The 23,153-nt window shown below is 37.9% G+C and overlaps 1 long non-coding RNA gene and 1 pseudogene across 1 annotated transcript; both read left to right on the top strand.

The window, feature by feature from the left end:
* The first annotated feature begins 651 nt into the window (after positions 1-651).
* Positions 652-2,766, top strand: LOC121796290. The gene is made up of 3 exons (XR_006049739.1): positions 652-819; positions 1,941-2,204; positions 2,288-2,766. It is a non-coding gene; the product is annotated as an uncharacterized LOC121796290 (long non-coding RNA).
* Positions 2,767-4,999: 2,233 nt separating this feature from the next.
* On the top strand, positions 5,000-22,248 carry LOC121799716 (annotated as a pseudogene).
* Positions 22,249-23,153: the final 905 nt, after the last annotated feature.

Below are 23,153 nucleotides of genomic sequence, written 5' to 3'. Positions count from 1 at the left end.
GATGGCTTAGATTGGATTATAGAAATAGATTACGGAATGCTTTGGTTGTCCACAATATGTTGCTTACCAGGGTAATTTTGTCTTTTTATTGGAATTAAATTCGAAACGGTTTTGGGCGCTGATTCATACTCTCTCTCCCACTCAGCTATAACGCACGCCCACTATGTCAAAAACTGAACCGTTTGTCTCTCCAAATCTCCCCATCCGATCATCTACCGATTTTTTTCATATATGTTAAATTCTCTAAATTCTGTCCCACATCGACTTGGTGAAGATCCCATCTAATCTATATAAGTGTGGATAATCCTCCCCATTATGAGGCCTTTTAAGGGGTGAGTGACCCATTTCTAATATGGTATCAGAGCGGGCCCAAGTCGATGATGGTTTTCTCTTTATCTCTTATCTACCTCACGAGTGGAAGACCGATGTCCTTTCCGGCCCACGTCGATGATGGTTTCTCTTGCATTGCCTACCCACGTGATGGAAGACCGATGTCCTTTCCGGCCCACACGTGAGGGGGCGTGTTAAATTCTCTAAATTCTGTCCCACATCGTGAAGATCCCATCTAATCTATATAAGTGTGGATAACCCCCTATGAGCCCTTTTAAGGGGTGAGTGACTCATTTCTAATAATATATTTAATCAAACCCTAGTCTGTTGCTGCTCTCTCCAAAGCTCTCCGTCAGCGATTTCTGTTTCTCTTCTTTACTGCGTGCGATTGCCCCATCAGCGGATTCTCCCAAAAACGGCGCTCGAAGTTTGCTGTCAGTCGTTACAGCCTCCGCTTTCTCCATCCGATTGATTTGTGTTTCATTATTGGTTAGTCTGACTGCTTAGTGATGATGTTTTAGGGTTTATTGCGTAGTGATTATCCTGCTCTTGGTTATTTTCGGACCTGTTTTCACCACCATTCCTCCAAAATTCTAGATTGCATTATCGTGTTTTTTTTGGGTTCTTTAAGTGAATGAAACTTACTCAGTTTTTGGATTGCATTTGTATGAATCGGTGTTTGCTTGTTTACTCTTCTTGGATTTGCGAGTCCCTACCGTGTTGGTTGCTTTGTTCTATTTTGTTGTTTGCTTTTAAATTTATTTGTTTGCTTTTAAATTTATTTGTTTGCTTATTAAAGATTGAATTTTTGCTTGTTGTAGAGTTAGTAAATGCTTGGTCTCATGTTAGACTCTGTTTCCTACAATTTGCTTACGTTTTATTGAGCATTAAGATTTGCTTGTTTTTATTTTCTTGGTTGCTTTGTTGGGAAAAAAATTAGTACACCTTTGATTAGGGATGTCGTTCAGAATCAAACATATTAGAACTTATTTGTATTGGCTCGGATTCCTGTGCTGCGAATCTGGTCTGGTATGGTTTCTTATCGGGTATATGTCCCTTGTTTTGAAATATGGGATGATGTTGGGCGTGGTTCCTACAAACTAATTACGCTTGATTGAGCCGTAGTAATTGCTGGTTCTATTATATTGTTTGCTTGGTTGAGCCTTTGTAATTGCTTTGTAATTGCTTGATCGAGCCGTGTAATTGCTTGATCAAGCTTGGTGCTATTATATTGTTTGCTTGATCGAGCCGTAGTAATTACTCCAACAAACTTATGACGCTTGATTGAGCCTTAGTAATTGCTTTGTCCTATTATGTTTTTTGCTTGGTTGGCAATAGATTCAGTACAATTTGTAAATCTCATGAGGTGTGCTTGGCTCTATTATATTATTTGTTTGGTTGGCAACTGAATTTTTTTTGCTTATTAATGGCTGGAAATTTGATTGTTCATATGTTATTATATGCTTAGAATAATGACGTTTGCGTGCGTAGTAATGGATGGGTCATTGTTTGTTTCTGCCTTATAAGTTGCTTGCTTAATAATTATAATCGATTACAGTACACTTTGTAAATGCTCAACAGAAGTTTTTGTTTTGTTTGTATTTATTTAGGTAGTGCAACCCAGGGCGTAATTATACAATGGTGAGGCAGAGAGAGGCAATCGAAGAGCCTGAGATAGAAGAGGAATGCGAAAGACAATCTGCTGAAGCTCGCAGTCACACGGAAAATGAGGGTGGATCAGGGAACAATTCTGATAAAGACAAAGGTATTGAAATTTGGTTACCTTTTGTTATGAAATTGCTACTTTATGACTTGACAGCACACAAAGTGGAAGGCTTCTTGCAACTAGATATGACATTGTGGTTGAAAAACTGGTAAGCGCCCTGCAAAAAATTTAAGATGAAAATGCATATTGCAATTTGCATGTTGAGTTAACATTTGTTGTACTTGCTTGTAGAAAATCTTTTTTATACAGTTTTTGGAGCACAAGTGTGTGAGCTATGGACGGATGCTGAGAAAAGCTATACCTGAACACCTTGAATTCAAGTGGAAAACAGAAGGCATTACCAACGATTGTGGAGTGTTCGCTATGCGACATATGGAGACGTATATGGGGACTAAAGTTAATGATTGGAAGTGCGCCCTTACTAACAAGCCGTCCAAGTCATTCCAGTTGCTCCGTGCGAAATTCCTTACAGCTATGGTTTATAGTAATGAAAACAAGTTCGTGATTACATGATGAGAATAGCAACAAGCCACCTTGAAGAGGCACGAAAGAAGGGACCCGTTGATGTTGAAAAGATGGCGGCAGAGTACCCCAAACCTTGAATAGTGTATGATTTTGTTTTAGAAAAATGGCAATAACTTTGTTTTGTTTTGAATTTGATAGGAATATTGGTTTGTTTTGGTGTAGTCATTGGTGGGTTTAGAATTTCTTTTTTGGTTGTTGCTTTTGCATAATAACATGCATAGAATAATATGTTAGAACACTATAATATAGGCAAGCAAAATAAAGTAATGATTTGCAAACCAAGCAAATTCTAAAACGTATGTAAGCAAAATAAACTTATAAACCAAGCATTGTGCGACACGAATTTAATGTCGATTATGAAAGTACATCAAGCACTAGTCGAATAGAATTAACTACAAATTGACATGTTATATATGTTATGCAATTCGAAAAGAAGAAACAAGCAGCAAAATAAATATAACCAAACAATAAGATATAAGAAATATCTAACACCTTCTAATACAAGTAATTTGTTGCACAAATTTTCTGTGTTAATCATAACGCGAGATGAAACAAAGCCGTATTAAACCAAATTAATGGGTAGTCGAATTGTATTGATAGTACGTCAAAGAACATTAGTAAAAAGCAATAAAGTATAAAATGCCATGTAATATGCTATCAATCATTTTGGTTAGAATATTAATGACTAATTAGGAATACACACCACTGATAAGTAATTTTAAACTACTAATCAAGGAATAATAAACATGTAACCAAGCACGTTGATATTCTACAACCGAATTCAAATAAGAAAGCAAAAAACTAAATTAAGAAAGCAATCTATCACAATGATATGCAACTGCGGATTCAGTGGCCAACAATAAAAATAAAGTAACTAAGCAAACTGGTATGCGCAGTTCCCTGTAATTACTGACTATTTTTTTGTTTTTGTTTGCCACAATTCCTAGAGTCGCGGTGACACAATTCACGACATTTCCCACAACTACGGTTTGGTTTGCTTTGAAACATAATAGGCTTCTCTTTTCTGTTTCTTCAATTTCAGTGGATATTCAATCTCTGTAATTCGGCACGAGACGACTGCCAGAGTCGCTGCATGAACCTTTGGTCCTCACCACGTTCGGTGGTTGAACTTCGACTACATTCAGTCATCCAATGCAATAGAAATCTTCAACTCTTTTCCTCTTCTCAGTAACATGCAAAACCGGGGATTTGCTCTCTATTCTTTTCCCAAAATCTTGCATTACAGCCGAAAATGCTTCGATGGTTTCAACAACAAACACTGCCATGCAATTTCAGCCCCATAAGTAAGCAACAGAACATATTTAACTAAGCAATCTGACTTACAAATTCTATATTGTATAATACAACAGCTCATGCACTAAATTACTATAACACATCAAATATGAACTCCCTGAGATTTAATCACAAATTCATGAACTTCATTTACGAATTCAACTGAGAATATACAAATTCGGTACTTCACATATCAAATTCATGAAATTGATTTCACATATCAAAATTCACAATTACACGATTACATGAACATCATTCTCCATGGATTGAGTGATGGCTGAAGATTGAAGGACGAATTACTGAGATTGAATATCCGCTAAAATTGAAGAAACGGAATGAAAGTGCTTCTTACCGTCTGCAAAATCAGTGAAATGGATGTTAGCCGGAACATCATTCTCCATGGATTGACTACACTGAAGATTGAAGGAAGAATTACAGAGATCAGAATGAAAATAGCATAAGAGATTAAAAGAATTGCACATATTAAAAATAGCGATGGTGTTTTTTGCTAAAGATTTGATGGATTAATGTCGAACAATAGAAGAAAGAGAGAAGGAAAGACTATGATTTATGATTAGAGAGAAACGGCTGGAATTTGGATTTCCAGTTTTAGCCTTTTGCATTTTTTTAATTACTCCCCGTCCCAGTTTAATAGTTAAATTTAGAATCTACCATATTTAGACATAAAATTTAACCTCATTGTTGATGAAATTTACACTCAAATGTCATTACTTTCATAAAAATAAAACAAAACAAAATCCTAAACACATAAAAAGTCAAAATGGTCTCACTTTCCACTACCTCACTTCAATTATTACACACTCCAACAAACACTACCTCACTTCATTTATTACACACTCCACCAATATCTTAAAACTCATAACACAACTAAATTTTACTCTTAAACTGGGACGGAAGAAGTATTTGTTAAATAAAATTAATCCTGCCAAGTGGCGGTTTAAGAATGCATCTGGTCTGAAATCTAACGATTGTCCTTGATGGTATAGGATCTAGGTCATTTGATGGTATAGGGTCTAGGTCATTTGAAATAGTATGGTCATTCTAATATAATCCTACAAATCGGTATCTAAACATCAATCAAATGAATCAAAACGTTTTCTATACATGAGAGCTACTGTAATATAAAAAGTAATGATAATATAATTAATAATTGAAAAAATGATTAGCAGTGGTGGTGATAAAGTTTAATTAATATAAATGTAACGTATGAGATACCTAGCCACACTAAGAAAAAGGTAGTAATTACTAGTTAATTTTATTATAACAATTTAAATAAAATATTTTATCTTTTTCATTTAATTTGATTCACTAAATAGAAAAATTTATGATTATTTATCATTTCTAATTATAACGATTATATATTTTGAGATTTTTAATATAATTTATTTTATTATAAGAATAATAAAACATCTTAATGACAATTATGAGATACCTCCAAAACTCGCCTTTTAAATTAGTAAGTATAGATATAGATATGATGATGAATTGTAAAATTCAAAGCACGTGACATTTCACTTATTTTGATAGTATTATTTTTATGTTTCATAAATCATAACATATTGGGTGCACTAGATCTAGATAGATAATATAACGTACTTGCCTGTGTCTTTTAACGGTTTCAAGTGCATATTTTTGGTGTAGGTACATTTTCCTTAATTTAAAATAATTGTTATTTGTGTCAAAGTTATTTTGGAAGACGGAACATTCTTGGATCTTAAGTAATAACAATTATTTTAAATTAAGGAAAATTCTTGGATCTTAGAGCATCCACTATAGGTGAAAGGGGGCGGACGGCTCGGAGGAGGCGACGGGGCAATCTATAGTGATTGGAACGTCCGCCCCGGGGCGGACGGTTCAGAGTGGGGCGGACGAGGTAGCGGCGGGAAGGGGGCGAGGACGGGGCGGTGGGGGATAGGCGCGCCGGTCTATAGTGGGGCGACGGCCGGCGCGCCTTAGCCCCATCGAATTAATTTTTTTTTTCGAAAATTTCTCCTATAAATACCACTCCTCCACCATCTATTTTCCCCATTTTTTATTTGTATTTTTTATAGGAGGAATCGGACTCCGCCACCGATTAGACGGTGGCGGCGTTTTTATTTGTATTTTTTTTGGACGTTCGTTGTATAATTTTACCTTTGCCCTATATAACGAATATTCGGTCCCAATTACCTCGTTTTATAATTATTTCAATTCTGCTGATTTAAAAAAAATGAAAAAATTAAAATGAAAATTGGTTATAAAATTTCGGGGCTATTGGAAGTGTCCGCCTATAGTGGCGGAAACAAAAAATTGGGGTCGTGGACAAAAAATTGGGGCTGTGGACAAAAAAGGGGGGCGGGGCTATTGGGGAAGGCCGCCTATAGTGGATGCTCTTAAGTTACTTCTACTCTAATGCTTCCTTTTTGTTTTTTAGCTTACGGTTCGTTGTATATGGTTTTCTACTAGAGGACTTTAGATATGTTCGATGTGCCAAATTGTCAAACAAATTGCACATGTTCATATTAAAAAGGATTTTAATATTACTAATATCGAGCCGTCTTTTGGGACACTATCAAGTTCAAGTTGATGGAGCTATGAATATATATTGCTTGAATGAGAGATTAGGTATTTACTTTATCCGCTAATAGCGTTTTAGTAGTGCTAAAGAATCTTTTGTTGTGTCCCACAACAATTGCACAGAACCGCAGATCACATTGAAAGTTAATCATATGAGTAAATTAATATATTAAGGATTGTTCGGATTGCAAAATTATAACTCGAGATTAAATATGTAGTATGTTTGATTCATGTGATTGTCTCTCCGGATTAAATCATATTAGATAGATAATTATGCGATAATTAGTCATAGTCAACCTCCTCCAATTTAATCATACTCCCTCCGTCTCATTCAATATGTTCATTTTTCCTTTGTAGTTTGTCCCGCTCAAGATGTTCATTTTCTACATTTGGAAACAAATCTCTCTCTCCTCTCTTCGCATTAAAATATTCAACTATTTTTTTCTCTCTCGTTATTCCACTTAACAACTTCCCATAAAATCCCGGGTCACCAAAAAATGTGGACATCTTGAATGGAACGTAGAGAATATATTAAATTTTGGTACTATTTTATCTAGGAAATCGAACACAGCTTAATAGCACTAGTATATTCAAGTTTATGGAATAGATGTGCTACAAAAAGCAATTGAATTTTTGGAGTACATCGTTGCCACTGCATTGAATGTTTGAAGACATCGGTTGCAGCAAAATTGATCGAATGAGTTAAAATTGAAGTAGTTCTGGCCATTTTTTTTATTTTTCTATATATTGTTTTGGGTGTTTTTGATGTCGTTTTGATTGCCAGTAAATTTTTATTCACCACATCAGTTTAGTTTTTGTCATTTACGAAAAATTCAGAAACCTCCAAAAGTTATATATTTATATTTAAAATTAAAATCTAATATAAAAAAGTAAAATGTCAAAATTGATACATTTACTAACAAATAATTTTAAGGCCATCCACGACCCTGACCCAGATTCAAGCCCCAAGTTCCCTTCACGTCATCATTCCTCTAAATTTGAGTCTCAGGCCACAACTCCTCTAACCCTGCAGGCCAATCCCAGTCCACAACTATTAAATTGCACTATTTACAACTTCAACCTATTTTACTTGTAAAAATTGAAAACGTTGAACAATTATAATACGAGAAATTCATTTTTAATTCAAAAATAATAAATTATAAACTAAAAAATACTAAAAATTAGAACATAAAAAAATGCAAAAAAAAATACTCTTATTCCTCTTTCTCTCCCTCTCGCCCCTCTTCTTCCTCTTCAAAATGCAAAAAAAAAGCAAAAAATGAGAAAATTAGGGTCTGTCGCCCCTCTTCTTCCTCTCCCACTCCCTCTTCTTCCACTTCCAAATGCAAAAAAAAATCAGAAATTGAGGCTCCGTCGCCTCCCTCCCTCTTCTTCCTCTTCCAAATGCAAAAAAAAAAAACAGAAATTGGGGCCCTAGACCGGCCCGAACCCCTCCAACACCGAGCCGGGACGCAACGGGTCACGGCCCCGGAAGCTCCATTGCTAGCCAGGCCAGACCCTGTGCGCGGCCAGGCTGCGAATCGTCTTCCTCCACCGCGCAGGCCGCGGGCCGGGACCCAGGTGCGGTTCGGCCCACTCGCGTTATTTATGCCCTAAGAGCATGTTGAGCCGTTTACACTAAACTCAAACTCATTTTAGTGTATTACATAAAATATGATTTTACTCCAACCATTTACACTAAATTCAAACCTAAAAGAATATTTTATATTATGCTTTTTTTACTTACAAAATCTGAAAAAAGTTTTTAGTTTTGTTTTAGTATAAACTTAAAAATAGGATTGATTTTAGAGTACCATTGGAACTAATTGTCTACCATTTTTTACGTTTTAGTGTACATTGGAGATGCTATGATACACTTTAATTTTCCTTGCAAAGGTTTCAATCCACAACTTGAATAAAAACTCTTACTTTGTTTAGCAGAATTTCTAGTATGATATTTCACCGGCTAGCATCTTTGTTCATTATACCAAGTAGTTTAAGTTTTAACTAAGATGATTTAATAGTATAGACTGTGCTAACCATTTACTCTCCGGTGGTCCCAACTCCCAAATGGCAATACAAATATATTTATTATTTCATTGATAAAAAAAAATCTGATTAGTAAACAACATGAATTTTAATCTATATGATACCTATAACGTATTAGAAAGAAAAAAATAAAGTAGATAAAGTATGAGTGATTAAAAGAAAAAGTGAATAAAATGGAAGAGATAAATATAAAAAAGTGAATAATAAATTATAAATAATTTTTCATTTTTAGTATGAGATTAATTTTGGTGGACGAACAAATATAGAAAATGAGACTATTTTTTTTGAACGGATGAAGTAATAAAACTTCAACAGAAAAAAAGTGAAGAGTGAGCTACATTTTGATACCTAAACTTTAGATTGGTTTCATACACGGTACTCAAACTTTAAAAGTATCACCACGCACATCCATACTCTTTGACTCCCTTAAAGGATATTTTAATCTATTTATGGTGAGAAGGTCTACTGCCACCATTTTTTGTTATAAAAAAAATGGCAAAAGAATAGGATAAAGTGAAAGTAGTATTAATAGAATTTGAGGTTTACGTCCTAAAATGGATAATTTAGAATTTTTCTTTTTTTTGTGAGTGATGACCCAAAATAAAAACTGTTTTTATATTTGGAAACAGTTTGATAAGGAAGATAAATAAACTAAACTTGATAAGAACACACATATATATCATTTTTATTCATAAAATTCTATAGATGAGTATCTACCCTACCAAACGAGAAAATATTCACTAGTCCTTCCATACTAAGTGGCATTATGACTTGGTCTATCCAACTAATAATCCTTTGACAAATGAAAAAATTCTCATCCAACCAAACAACCACTATTTACGTTAAATTATTTAATATGTATTTATACCCCCTCCGTCCTCAAAGAGTATGAACTATTTCTTTTTTCATCCGTCCCTAAAGAGTATGAACTTTCTAATTTTGAAAAATTTAAACAACGCACTACTCCACACATCATTTTATTTACAACTTATACATCACCATTAACACTGATCAGGAGTTTTGTTGATTTGATGAATCACCTTTCTGCTTTAGGAATTCAATATCGAGAAGCTGCAATTGGTGGAGGCTGAGAAGAAGAAGATCAAGCAGGAGTACGAGCGCAAGGAAAAACAAGTTCAAGTGCGCAAGAAGATGTGAGATTTACGGTTTCATTTGAATTTGTCGGCATTTGGTTTGTTTTTGATGCTTCATTGTTTCAATTTCAAACTAGTAGTAAAATATAAGTGAAATTGTTTAATTTTAAATAATTTCCCAATACTATGAAGTAGGCGAACACGTTTATTATTTCATATGTATTTCATATATATTTTATATCTCGCATTATTATTTTGTTCCATTATTTAGTTAGATATTTAGGGAGTGCATATCATTTTCATATCTTTTGTCTTGCTCATTAAGTTAGTATCCACTATTATAAATAGTGGACATTGTTATTCATTTCAATCAATCAAGAAATATCACTTATCCTTCTATTTTATTCTCACACTCTCTTATCTTTTTCATCGTACACAAACGCACAAACCCTAATTTCGACGCTGGATTGATCGACGGATAAAAGCTCCCGCGACGTTCGACGCGGAATCTATCGTCGAGGAACTTCTTCCTTAACAATTGGTGCTTTCATTCTCGAACTAATGGCCGAAGTCAATCTTGTTAGAAAAGGAAAAGAAGATCAAAATCAAATCAAGAATCAAATCACCACCAAGTCCTAAGATAGATTGATATTTATTGTAATTGATTCTATTCTCTTCCCCAAGTCTTACCATGTGTAGTTGCCATGTAATACTCTATTTAAAAGAGAGATTAACGATGAAATGAAAACAAGTCAGTGCACAAAATTACAATCTCTCAAGTTTCTCTCTATCCCTTATTCCTACATGATGCTTGTACCTTTGAAGATGGTATCAGAGCGGAGATGAGACTCAGAGTAGTCTCATCTCTGTCTCGGACCAATCCCGACCATTAACCAGATCAGAGCAGATTTCTGTTCAAAAACCACCACCAAAATGACAGACCCAAACGAAACCGACCAAACCAAACTGACCCGAAACCGAGCAATTTGCTCGGATGTTCAATAAATTCATGCGATACAGCATGGCCCAAACTCACCAAATCTTACCAACAAACCCACCAGAAAATCCACCAGTAAATGAATCTTTCAGAATCGATACGAGCCCATTGGATGTCGGGTTCAAGATGAACGAAGAAAATTATACCACATGGGCAGTGCTCATGAGGAGATCGATCAGCGGAAGAGGGATGGTATCTCACGTCACCGGAGTCCCTTCCCCTCCACCAAGAACTGTCCCTGCCTTCAGTAGATGGCAGCAAGAGGACAACCAGGTATTCACTTGGATCGTTCAGAACCTGTATCAAAAATTGGTTAGCAGAGTGTCACAATATCCCACAGCGAAAGATATGTGGGATACTATGGCAATAACATACGCAAGCGGTGGAGATAGAATACAGATCTATGATCTGTACCAGAAGGCAACTGCTGTGAAGCAGAAGGAAGAAAACTTGGAAGAAATATGGAGCACACTGCAGGGCTTATGGGTGTCCATCGATCAAAGGCAGCCAAATCCAATGAAGTACCCGGAGGATATCGAAATACACAACAGGCTAACACAGGAGAACCGACTGTACCAATTTCTGACTGCCTTAAACAATAAACACGACGGAATGAAGAAGGAGATTTTAAGGATGGAACCACCACCCACAGTCGAGGCCGCATACGCCATGTTAAAACGGGAAGACGCACGAACCGTCGTGCTACAAAGCGGAGAAGGTGAGAAGGATACCTCACAGATTGGAGCAGGGCTGGCTGTCCGGCGGCCTTGGCAGAACCAGCGACCCAATTCTTAGCGAGGTAGCGGAGGAGGAGGCGGAAACCGGCGCCAAGAAGAGGACAAATCGAAGCTCTTGTGCTCGAGTTGTGGCCGAAGAAAGCACACGGTGGAAACGTGCTTCGAAATCGTGGGCTATCCAGAATGGTGGGAAGAACGGACGGGAAAACGACCACCACCGCCGCCACCGTCATTCCGGGGAAATAGGGGAGCAGTGGCAGTAGCCACCGGAGGAAATGCCACCGTCGGAGGTGATGTCGCGGCCACAAACCTCCGAGGCGGCGGACCGCCGGCAACAATCGAGCCAAAACCAGGAATTGCAGCGATCGGAATCGCACATGAGATGGAGGTGGCAGATCCGGAAGGTGAAGGTAAAATGGGAGATTTAGGATTATAATATATTGTTCAGACCCAAAGTCTCACCAAAATTATAAACTCCCCACCTATCTTTCAAATAACCCCTAATACACCCCAATCTCAGATATCTTCAAAAAATTGACCCCACCAAATTTCTAAATTACCAAAACGGCCCAAACTCAGGAATATTAATACAACAACCCCCATACACTGCACAAATCGCTTCCAAATCCTCGAAAACCTGCCCACGTCATATGCCCTATCCGTCTCATCAAATGATAAAAGTGATAAATGGATTTTCGATTGTGGAGCCACAGATACTATAACATATGATTTATCTGATGTCTCTGATATGCATAGGGCACCAAAAAGTCATATTCTGACTGCAAGTGGTGAACTTACACCAGTCGAAGAGGCGGGAACTGTTAAGATATCACCAAATCTGACAATGTCAAATTGCCTTTATGTCCCATCTATGTCGCATAAACTACTTTCTATTAGTCACGTGACTAAAGAATTAAACTGCACTCTTCTTATGCAACCAGATTTCTGTCTTTTAGAGGATATCAGCACGGGAAAAATTATTTGACGTGGCACTGAGCGGGAGGGGTTGTATTACGTGGATGAGATAGCTCAACCTAGAACTGCATTGCTAACTCACGGATCGGCCGACAGAGAGGCTTGGCTTTGGCATCGTCGCTTGGGACATCCTTCCACGGGTTATTTGAAATTACTCTTTCCTAAATTTAGTCGAGATATGCATTGTGAAATCTGCATTTTGGCCAAGATTCATAGAAGCTCTTATAAATCGAACAATACTCGAGTTGATTCCCTATTTTCTCTTGTTCATTCTGATGTATGGGGTCCTTCACCTGTTTTAGGAGGGCAAGGTTTTAAGTATTTTCTTCTGTTTGTGGATGATTGTAGCCGCATGACATGGGTATATTTTATGAAACAAAAGAATCTAGTTTTTGAACACTTTACTCATTTTTGTTCCCTTGTGCAAACCCAATTTCAGAAAACCATAAAAATACTTCGATCTGATAATGGGGGGGAATTTGTGAACTCAAATATGAAACAATTTTGTCATGATAGAGGCATGATTCATCAAACTACCTGCCCATATAGCCCAGAACAAAACGGAGTAGCCGAAAGGAAAAATAGAACCCTCTTGGAATCAGCACGAGCCATGATGATCGAATCCAATACCCCAAGGAAATTCTGGCCTGGAGCAATTGCCGCAGCAGTGTACCTATCTAATCGATTACCATCGAGTACTCTAAACCTTAAAACGCCCCTCCAAATCCTAGCAACTCTAGCAAACATCCCTTTACCATTAACCCTTCAGCCCCGAGTATTCGGCTGTTCAGTCTTCGTTCATATCCCAAAACATGAAAGAACCAAACTCTCTCCATGTGCTATCAAATGTGTGTTTATGAGCTATGGGGTAAACCAGAAGGGGTATAGATGTTTTGACCCTAAGTCCAATCGCATGTTCACCACTATGAACTGCGACTTCCTCGAAACAGATTATTTCTTTGCCCAACCTAGCGGTCAGGGGGAGAGTAACACCATGAGTGAAATCGATCCACTAAGCTGGTCATCAGCACCGAGTTCCTTGGAAGCGGATCCAACAAAGGAAATTGAGGAAACTGACGAGCAGGTCTCACTAATACAGTCTCAAACGCCCAGTGACATCGTTCGCAATGATTCCCCAGTGATATCCAATGTAAGTCCTTCTGAGCCTGATAATGTTATACTTGAGACTGACCCTGAGACAGATGCCGAGCCTAACTCTGAAGGTCAAAGGGAACCAGAAATTTGTGACCTAGTGGAGGAACAGATGAGTAAAGAGGCTGGGGGATACAAACTTCCCTCGAGGCCAAACAGAGGAGTACCACCGAAGAGATACAGTCCTGATATTATAAAGAGAAAGGCGAGATATTCAGTCGCTAACATGGCCAAGAGCCAACTCTCAGAAATAGCTCAGGCATTTGAAGTTGCGTTGTATGAAGAAGAAGAGATCCCATGGACTGTTGACAGGCGCTAGTTTTCGTCACTCGGATTTGATCACTTTTTCGTACTTATTAGTTGAATATTTGCATGAAAAAGATGCTTTTTTGGCAGGAAATGAATAGAATGGTCCGACTAGCATGCTAATGGAATGGATTCTGGATTACATGCAAAAGTAGAGGCAAATTGGATGCAAATTCAGTAATTTGGGAAGGAAGGAATCCACAAGACACAAACTGCCCAGTTTGATGGATTGGCCAGTGTCCGAGCAATGTTGACAGCTCTTCAAAGTCGCATTTCAAAGCAAAGTTGACAAGTCTTTGTGCTACCAATGCCCACAAGCGACACTTTTGAAGGCAAAAGAAGCCAACTACCATCATGGGGAGTGGATAAGATTTCCACATCAGATTGGTTGGAAGAAGTGCAACTAAAACAACAAAACTTATCTTTTGAACAACTTTTCAACCACTTTTGAACCACTACTTTTTAGCTAGCTTTAGTTAGTTTTATTTTCTCTCTCTAAGCTAAGTTTTCTCTCATCCTTGAAGTAAATTTCGAATCATAGGCAGCCATTGCCACTTTTACTCAACATGGGGTGAAGCTTGTAGTTATGTAGTGTTTTAATGTTTTGAATGATCTAGTCCCTTGTTGTACTCATTTTCCAACATCTTAACTCTCTAGTTAAGGCTGGGCTGATCTTAAAGAGCTTTTGGTGTATTTAATTCTCTAAAAGAGCTTTTGGTGTATTTAATTCTCTAAGTGTTTAGCATTTATGTTTGATTGTTGATGTTCTTGCTTGTTTCGTTCAAAAACCTTATTTTCAAGTTTTCTATTTTAGGTTTGTGTTAAGCTACTTTCTTGAGGTGTATTTATCTGTTTATTTAAGTTATCTAAGCATTTTAGGAGTCAATTGGTTTAGCCACTTTTAAGGTCACTTTCCTAGTTTCTAGCTTTCTTTAGGAGTTAACACTTAGTTTATCTTCCTTAGATTTTTAGCTTAGTTCCTCTTGCTTTCGGAACTCAGGAATATTCATGCATGTTGTTGCTTAGTTCTTGTTTTCGCCAAGTGCAAAAATTTCTCGCTGCTGCTCTGTTTTTCTAATAACTTGTCCAGTTTATCAACTTGTCCAGTCTGCATTCCAGTTTAAATGCTTTATTTTACTTGCATGTTATTTTCACTTTTAGTTCCCAATCTTAGCTTAAGTGTTATTAGCATTTAGTAGTTTAGTTCCCACCCCCAATTTAGAGCGTGTCGGCATCGCCAAAACCATTCTTAAGTGTGGAAATACATACCGGATGCAACCGTTCCTCGTTGGTTCGACACCCTAACTTACCATAAGCTATTTAATAGTATTTTGGAAAGTGGGAACTTATAAATCTTGTTGAATAGGAAGGGACGCTCGCCTACGACACGCGTGTAAAATTCCTTCCTCTCAACTGTGGAGGAAGCTTGGAAACACAAACATTGGCGGGAAGCAATGTTGAAGGAAATGGGAGCACTGGAAAGAAATGGCACCTGGGTGAAATGCATGATACCAGAAGGGAAGAAAGCAGTCGGTTGCAAGTGGGTGTTCACTATTAAAGGCCGACCAGATGGCTCCATTGAAAGATACAAGGTGCGGTTAGTAGCAAAAGGATACACACAGACTTATGGAGTAGATTATGATGACACATTCTCTCCAGTAGCAAAAATGAACACAATTAGAGTTCTACTGTCAGTTGCAGCGAACAGAGACTGGCCATTACATCAATTTGATGTTACAACTGCCTTTGTGCATGGAGAATTGAGGAGAGAGGTATACATGGAAGCACCCCCAGGCTTCTCTGATGGGTTTAAGAAGGGAGAAGGATGTCAATTGAAGAAGACTCTGTATGGACTCAAGCAGTCTCCTAGAGTCTGGTTCGGGAGGTTTACCGAAGCTATAATGAAGTATGGGTTCAAACAGAGCCACTCTGATCACACTCTATTTCTGAAGAAGAGAGATGGTCGAATCACGTGTTTAATCATATATGTGGATGACATGATCATTACTGGAGATGATACCGAAGAAATAGAGAGGCTCAAGGGTAGTCTGTCCAAAGAATTTGAGATGCAGAATTTAGGAGATCTTAAGTATTTCTTGGGGATAGAAGTGCTAAGCTCTGAAGGAGGAATTTTTCTAAGGCAAAAGAAGTACACACTAGACATCCTGGCAGAGACAGGGCTACTAGACTGTAAACCTGCTGACAATCCGATTCTAGTAAATCACGTGTTGCAAATCACAGAAGGAGCCGAGTTAGCAGATCAAGACAAATATCAACGTCTAGTTGGGAAACTCATATACCTCTCCCACACTAGACCTGATATTGCCTATGCAGAGGGAATAGTGAGTCAGTTTATGCACCGGCCGCAGAAGGACCATTATGAAGCTGCACTAAGGATTGTGAGATACTTGAAGGGAACTGTTGGACATGGGGTAATGTTCAAGAAGAATGAACGTCGAGGGATTTATGGATACACGGATGCAGATTGGGCAAGCAATCTGGTTGATCGCAAATCAAATGGAGGTTATTTTACCTTTGTTGAAGGGAATTTAGTTACTTGGAGAAGTAAAAAATAGAAAGTAGTTGCGTTGTCAAGCGTTGAGGCAGAATTCAGAGGAATCAAGAGTGGATTGATGGAAATCTGGTGGCTAAGAAGACTGATGACTGAAGTTGGAATCAAACCCGAAAAGAGTCAGCTTTTCTGTGACAACAAGACTGCTATTAGCATTTCAGAAAATCCGGTGCAATACGACAGAACTAAGCATGTTGAAGTCGATAGACATTTTATCAAAGAGAACCTTGAAAATGGAGCTGTGGAATTTCCATTTGTGAGATCCGAAGACCAACTGGCGGACATCCTTACGAAGGCGGTCAACTCAAGAAGTCTAAGAAGTGTACTTTGCAAGTTGAGCGTTGGTGATCCCACGACTCAACTTGAGGGGGAGTGTTAGAAAAGGAAAAGAAGATCAAAATCAAATCAAGAATCAAATCACCTCCAAGTCCTAAGATAGATTGATCATGTAGTTATTGTAATTGATTCTATTCTCTTCTCCAAGTCATACCATGTATAGTTGCCATGTAATACTCTATTTAAAAGAGAGATTAACGATGAAATGAAAACAAGTCAGTGCACATAATTACAATCTCTCAAGTTTCTCTCTATCCCTTATTCCTACATGATGCCTATACCTTTGAAGAAATCTCCGTTCATGGTGGGAGATATCGCAAGCATCTGAAGGCTTGCAACTGAATTCAACAGCAGCAACGTGGGAGAATATTCTCGCTAGGCTCGCCTGGCTCGAGACCCGATTGATTGAGCATGAGCGGAGGGTGGCAGCAACGCTCCCTCCGTTGCAACCCGAACCTAATCCACCCGACCAACCCCGGTTGTACACCGCCGCACAACCACCTCACGCGCCCTACCAGCCACCGTTGCAGCCCGTATATCAACCCTTGCACCATCCGATCAAAGCGTTAGATCAACAGCCATCATATCCATATCCACAGGATGGGCGACTCCACCCACAACACCATCCCTACCAAGCCCGTCAGCCCACTTCATGGGACCCGCCATGGCTGCGCCAGGAAACTACGTATCAGTAACCATCGTCCTACGAGCCAGATTTGTACTTGCCACCACCGCCTTCTTGTTGGGACCCGCTAAGGTTGTGCACGTAGCAGGGATACTCACCATATGATCAGCCTTATGAACCGCCTCAACAGACACACCACACCGCGCTCAGACAACCCACTTGCTAGGATCCGCGGCCTATCCAACAACAACAGCTCAGATTTCAGCTATACGATCAGCCTCGGGCTCAACAGACTTATTGTTGGGAACCACCACTAACAACAACCATCGCTGCAAACCAGCCCCACCAATATTACCAGCAGCCGCCACCACTATCGAGATCAGATTGCCCGCCACGGCAGCCAACTCTAGCATCGCCTTTTGAGCTGCCGCCACTGCCAGTGTCAGCGCCACCATTGGCCTCGGATTTGCCTCAACAACCTGCAGTTCCGAGCTCAATAAAGGAGTTAGAAACAAATATGTATGAATGTGAAGAGAGAACGGAGATTCAAGTCCATGTTGATGAGCACAAGGCTGCATCAGAGACAACAAAGCATGAGCTTGAAGTAGGAATAGAAGATAGGAGTAGGTTGTTTAAGGATGAGCTTGGATTAGAATCTGAAGAATTGGTTCAGAAATGAGATGCTGAACTAGGTGCATTTGTTGGAGATGAAGTTGCATATGTAATTCCGAAAGGTTTGATGAACATTGTCGTTCTCTATGTGGATGTGCATGTCGGTGATGCTGCAAGTATGAAACATCAATCAACATCGCTCGACGCTGATGCACGTTTGATCCCTCCGCGCATTGACACACATTGTTTGAGTATTCTTGAACGCGTTGACATGCTCCCCGTTGTAGCCCTGGAATATCACGACCACAATATTGCTTCCAAGTCTGCCATGACTCGTATCCAACACGGTCTTCCCTCGGTGAATTTTTATGGGAATAATGAAGGGAGTCGTTTAACCATTCGGTGTGCGTTTGATCCAGGAGGGGAGAGCTCGCCAAAGCTTCTGTTCGCGTCGCTCTTCATTGTGTCGTGGTTCCCACCTTGAGGACAAGGTGGATTTTAACCGCGGGGGAGTTGATACGTTTATTATTTCATATATATTTCATATCTCGCATTATTATTTAGTTAGATATTTAGGGAGTGCATATCTTTTTCATATCTTTTGTCTTGCTCATTAAGTTAGTATCCACTATTATAAATAGTGGACATTGTTATTAATTTCAATCAATCAAGAAATATCAATTATCCTTCTATTTTATTCTCACACTCTCTTCTCTTTTTCATCGTACACAAACGCACAAACCCTAATTTCGACGCCGGATTGATCGACGGACAAAAGCTCCCGCGACGTTCGACGCGGAATCTATCGTCGAGGAACTTCCTCCTTAACATAGGCATATCTACATTGATACTCTGATGTTGATGTGTTGCTTCTCTGAATGTTTTTTGCCCTCCGATTCTGTTGGAAGATCATGATCGGAAACTTGCTTCTCCTAAAGAAATCTCAAAGTTAATTCTCTTGCTCATCATTATAAATTTTGACTAGACTTGAAGTGAGAATGATCAATACGTCAATTGACATAAAAGTATCTAATCTTTAAATGTTTTGGTGGAGGCTCATTGTTACCAAGAGCTTATGTAAGGACACTGATTTGATCTATTTTGGATGTCATCTGATTAAAATTTTATATCTTCACTGTTGCAGTGAGTACTCAATGCAACTGAATGCTTCTCGAATCAAGGTTCCCATGCCCAGGATGATTTAGTCAATTCCATGAAGGACAGTGCATCAAAGGAACTCCTGGGTGTTAGCAGTGTTCAGAAAAACTATAAAAATCTCCTGAAGAATCTAATTGTTCAGGTTTCGCAAACTGAATCTTGATCTTGTATATTCCTGGCATTTGCACTTTGTACTCATAGTTCAGCATATTCTGCATAATACATTATTTTTCAGTAAACTACATGTATTTGTATCTAAAGGGTACTAGTCATTTGGTTGTCCAGCCATAGAATTGATTTTCCTTGTTCTAGTATGTTGCCTTATGGAAAGAATTTCAGGAAGCTGTATACATGAGGCCCTACCACAATGCATGATACACCCCTGGGGAGCAGTTACAGGATGGAGAATATAATTTTATGGATATTTGAACTCTCTGCCTTTTTTGTTCAATTTTCATATTCCAATTTATATTATGAGTAATTTAAAACATGTGATTTTTTTCTCATTTGGAGTCATAATCATGATTGCATTTATATGCCATTGCAAATCGAATTGCGATATTCATCTGCTATTGTTCAAAATGAGAAATTTCGGAATTTGGGTCTCAATACGCCGACCTTTCGAAATGAGGGATTAATTATGTTGACCTTTCGAAATATGGGTCCGAGGCATGCGAATTTTCCGGAATAAGGGTTTTTCACCTTTTTATATTTAGACTAAAGGCCCAAAATGGTCCCTAACATTTGGCGTTTTTTTGATTTTGGTCCAAAACATTATCTTTTAGATTATTCGGTCCCTCACATTTGAAATCGGAGTCAATTTAGTCCTAAATTGACGGAATTGGTTAAAATTGACGGAATGTCACAGTCAACGCGATTTTAGTTGATTTTGACCAGATTAATAGTTATAACTATGTTTTATTAATGGCTAATACCTAATTAACCTAATTAATCAAAAACTTAAAAATGTAAAATTTAAACATGAAAATAAAAAAAAAAGATAAATGTGAGGACTAAATTGACTCCGATTTAAACATGAAAAACATGAAAAAATGTAAAATTTAAACATGTAAAATCAAAAACCAATTCCGTCAATTTAGGACTAAATTGACTCCGATTTCAAATATGAGGGACCGAATAATCCAAAAGATAATGTTTTGGACCAAAATAAAAAAAACGCCAAATGTTAGGGACCATTTTGGGCCTTTAGTCTTATATTTATTCTCTTCATTTTTCTTATTATTTCTCTTCCAGTAATTATAAATTGTCTAAACTATCCTTTAACCCAATTAGTATTTAGTTGTTGCTTTTGTGGAAGTAGTAGTGGATGATAATCTACATATATTTTTTTATGGATTAACTAAACAAGATTAAAGGGGGAGAAACAATCATAAGCAAAAATACGAAAATGAGGTTAAATATAATTACAGTATCAAATTTAATAATCACTAAATTCCTAATCGTGAAGCATTTTTCATAACTTCAAAAGCGAAAATAATTTGTTGTGTGAGAATATGAGAGAGCATATTGATATTTAGGACATTTGGAGGGAGTAGAATGAAATTTTTGAGAAATTGGGTTAAAGGATAGTTTAGACTTTAGACAATTTATAATTATTGAAAGAGAAATAATAAAAAAAATGAAGAGAATAAATATAAAAAGGTGAAAACCCCTTATTCCGAAAAATTCGCATGCCTCGGACCCATTTTTTGAAAGGTCAGCGTAATTAATCCCTCATTTCGAAAGGTCGGCGTATTGAGACCCAAATTCCGAAATTTCTCGTTCAGAATTGTGTTTTTTCTTCTGCAGAGTTTGTTGAGGCTGAAAGAACCATCTGTGTTGCTGCGCTGTCGTAAAGAGGATGTGCAATTGGTTGAGTCTGTTTTGGATTCAGCAAAGGAAGAGTATGCAGAGAAAGCACAAGTTCATCAACCTGAGATCATTGTTGACAAAATCTATCTTCCACCGGCCCCTTCTAAACAGAATGAGCATGATCGCTACTGGTAATAAAACCTGCTAAATATTAGTGCACTTTTGTTCATGGGAATATGTCAAAGTGAGCTTATGCTAGAGTTGACCTAGAACACATAACCAATTTCTAAATAACCTCCCCTCCCCCCTGAATTATAGAATTGACTGATCTGGAAACTTGACACTGCTGACAAGTGACAATGGCTAATAATTATTTTCAGTTCTGGCGGTGTGGTGTTGGCTTCTAGGGATGGGAAAATTGTTTTTGAGAACACTCTTGATGCAAGACTGGAGGTTGTATTCCGCAAAAAGTTGCCAGAGGTACCTCCGAATCTAAGCTCTCCGTGATCACTTTTCTCTGTTTCTTCTCATTATGATACCAACTATATGGAGCTGGCAGATTGAACTATGAATTATACTGCTAGAAATCTAAGCTCGTTTTATGTTCCCTGTCTTCTATGTATTCTGTATTCTTCTTATTGTTTTCTATTAATTCCACGTCAAGTAGTTAGGAGGGGATGTTGATCTCATAATCTTCAAGATCTTTTTGGAATCAATATTTGAGTGTTCGTATAAATAAAGGACAACCCTGCTGCTGTATAGTGTGCAGATAGCACACCTTATTTCAATCTGTAATAGGCGTTTTAAGAAAGAAATGAGTAGAAAATGATTACCATGGATAACAAGAATGGATATATCAATAAGGGGCATTTACTTTGAGTGATATGATTGAATGATATTTGAAGGATAAACTGGTTACACAAGCTCTCAATCCATCAAAAGAAATAGTGAATTAACTAGAATTGTTTTTATCAATCCAGCTTATCACTCAATGTAAATGCCCCTAATAAAAAAAATACTATTTACATGTTAGTCCTGCCAAATGAGCTTTGTCCAATTGCAAGAGTCCATAATATAACTCTTACCTAACACCATTGAACTATTTGGCCCATATACAGATTTTAGGTTATTCAGCATGTTCTTGGCTTAATGCTACTGTATCTGATTGCAGATACGAAAAAGTCTGTTTGGCCAGATCGCTGCTTGATGGTTGGAAGTCTAGTATATATATCTATATACTGGCTTGGCCATTGACCCAAGAGAATTATCATCTGGTGGCTTGATTGCATCTCGAGGTGCACGTTTTCCACATTTCATATTTTATGTATGCATATAAGTTTAGCTTGATACTGCTATTTATTTTTTAATTCTATGTATGTGTAATATGGTAAGCTGCTTTTTGATCCTGTTAATTAACCGATGACTGATATCGTCTTGAAAAACATTGCCCGTTGTAAAAGTAATAAAATATTAAAATTGCCTGATAGAGATTGTCTTGAAAAATACCCCCTTCGCCTATCATTTAAAGAGTACTTTTAACTCGTCAGAAGTTTTGAGAAGTTATTTGACTATGTGAAGAAAAAGTGAGTGGAATGTGAGATTCATTTAAAGTACTCTATCTGTCCCTCTGTAGTAGAGACATTTTTTTTCGACACGAGATTTAAGAAATTGTGTGATAAGTCGTATTCCAGGCCTTGGTTACTGGTCAGTATAATGTGCATAAGTGGAATATATCTCCAAAACAGTTGCTAAAGTGTGCAGGGAAGTGTTCTAGCCAGTATGGGAATGTTAGGAGAATTCCGGTGAAAAGGGCGTCAGGATGTTGCTATCTTGACCAGTATGCATGCTAAAAAGGCTCGAGATGGAGAAGAATGATAGCTGGGAAGATTAGCCGCAAGCAAGGGGGCAAAAGAGTCATTTCATGTTTGAAGTCTACCCTAAAAATCAAGGGAGGCCTCCCTATAAAAGGAAGCCACTTGGAGAGAGAATCATCATCAATTAGTTCATCAACTCCTACACTTAGTTAGCAATCTCTCTTCGGTAGATCAATCCTTCAGCATTATCTTTCATAATCTCGTTCCTCGCCACAACCATGGTCACTTGAAGAACATCAGTTCGCCGGAGTCCCATTCTCTCGTTCCTGTCAGCACGCTTCGTAGTGTTAACAGTTTCATCGCCCGGAGTGGCAAAACAATCTTTATTGCTTTCTTAGTTAATCGCACTTTGTTTTCTTACGCTGGATTTGTTGCACTTTCAATACTTGCTTACTTTGAAGTC

Source organism: Salvia splendens, chromosome 1 (assembly GCF_004379255.2).
Source record: "Salvia splendens isolate huo1 chromosome 1, SspV2, whole genome shotgun sequence".
Classification (NCBI taxonomy): Eukaryota; Viridiplantae; Streptophyta; class Magnoliopsida; order Lamiales; family Lamiaceae; genus Salvia; species Salvia splendens.
Note: the sequence above shows the minus strand (reverse complement) of the source record. Positions and strands in the feature narration are given on the sequence as shown.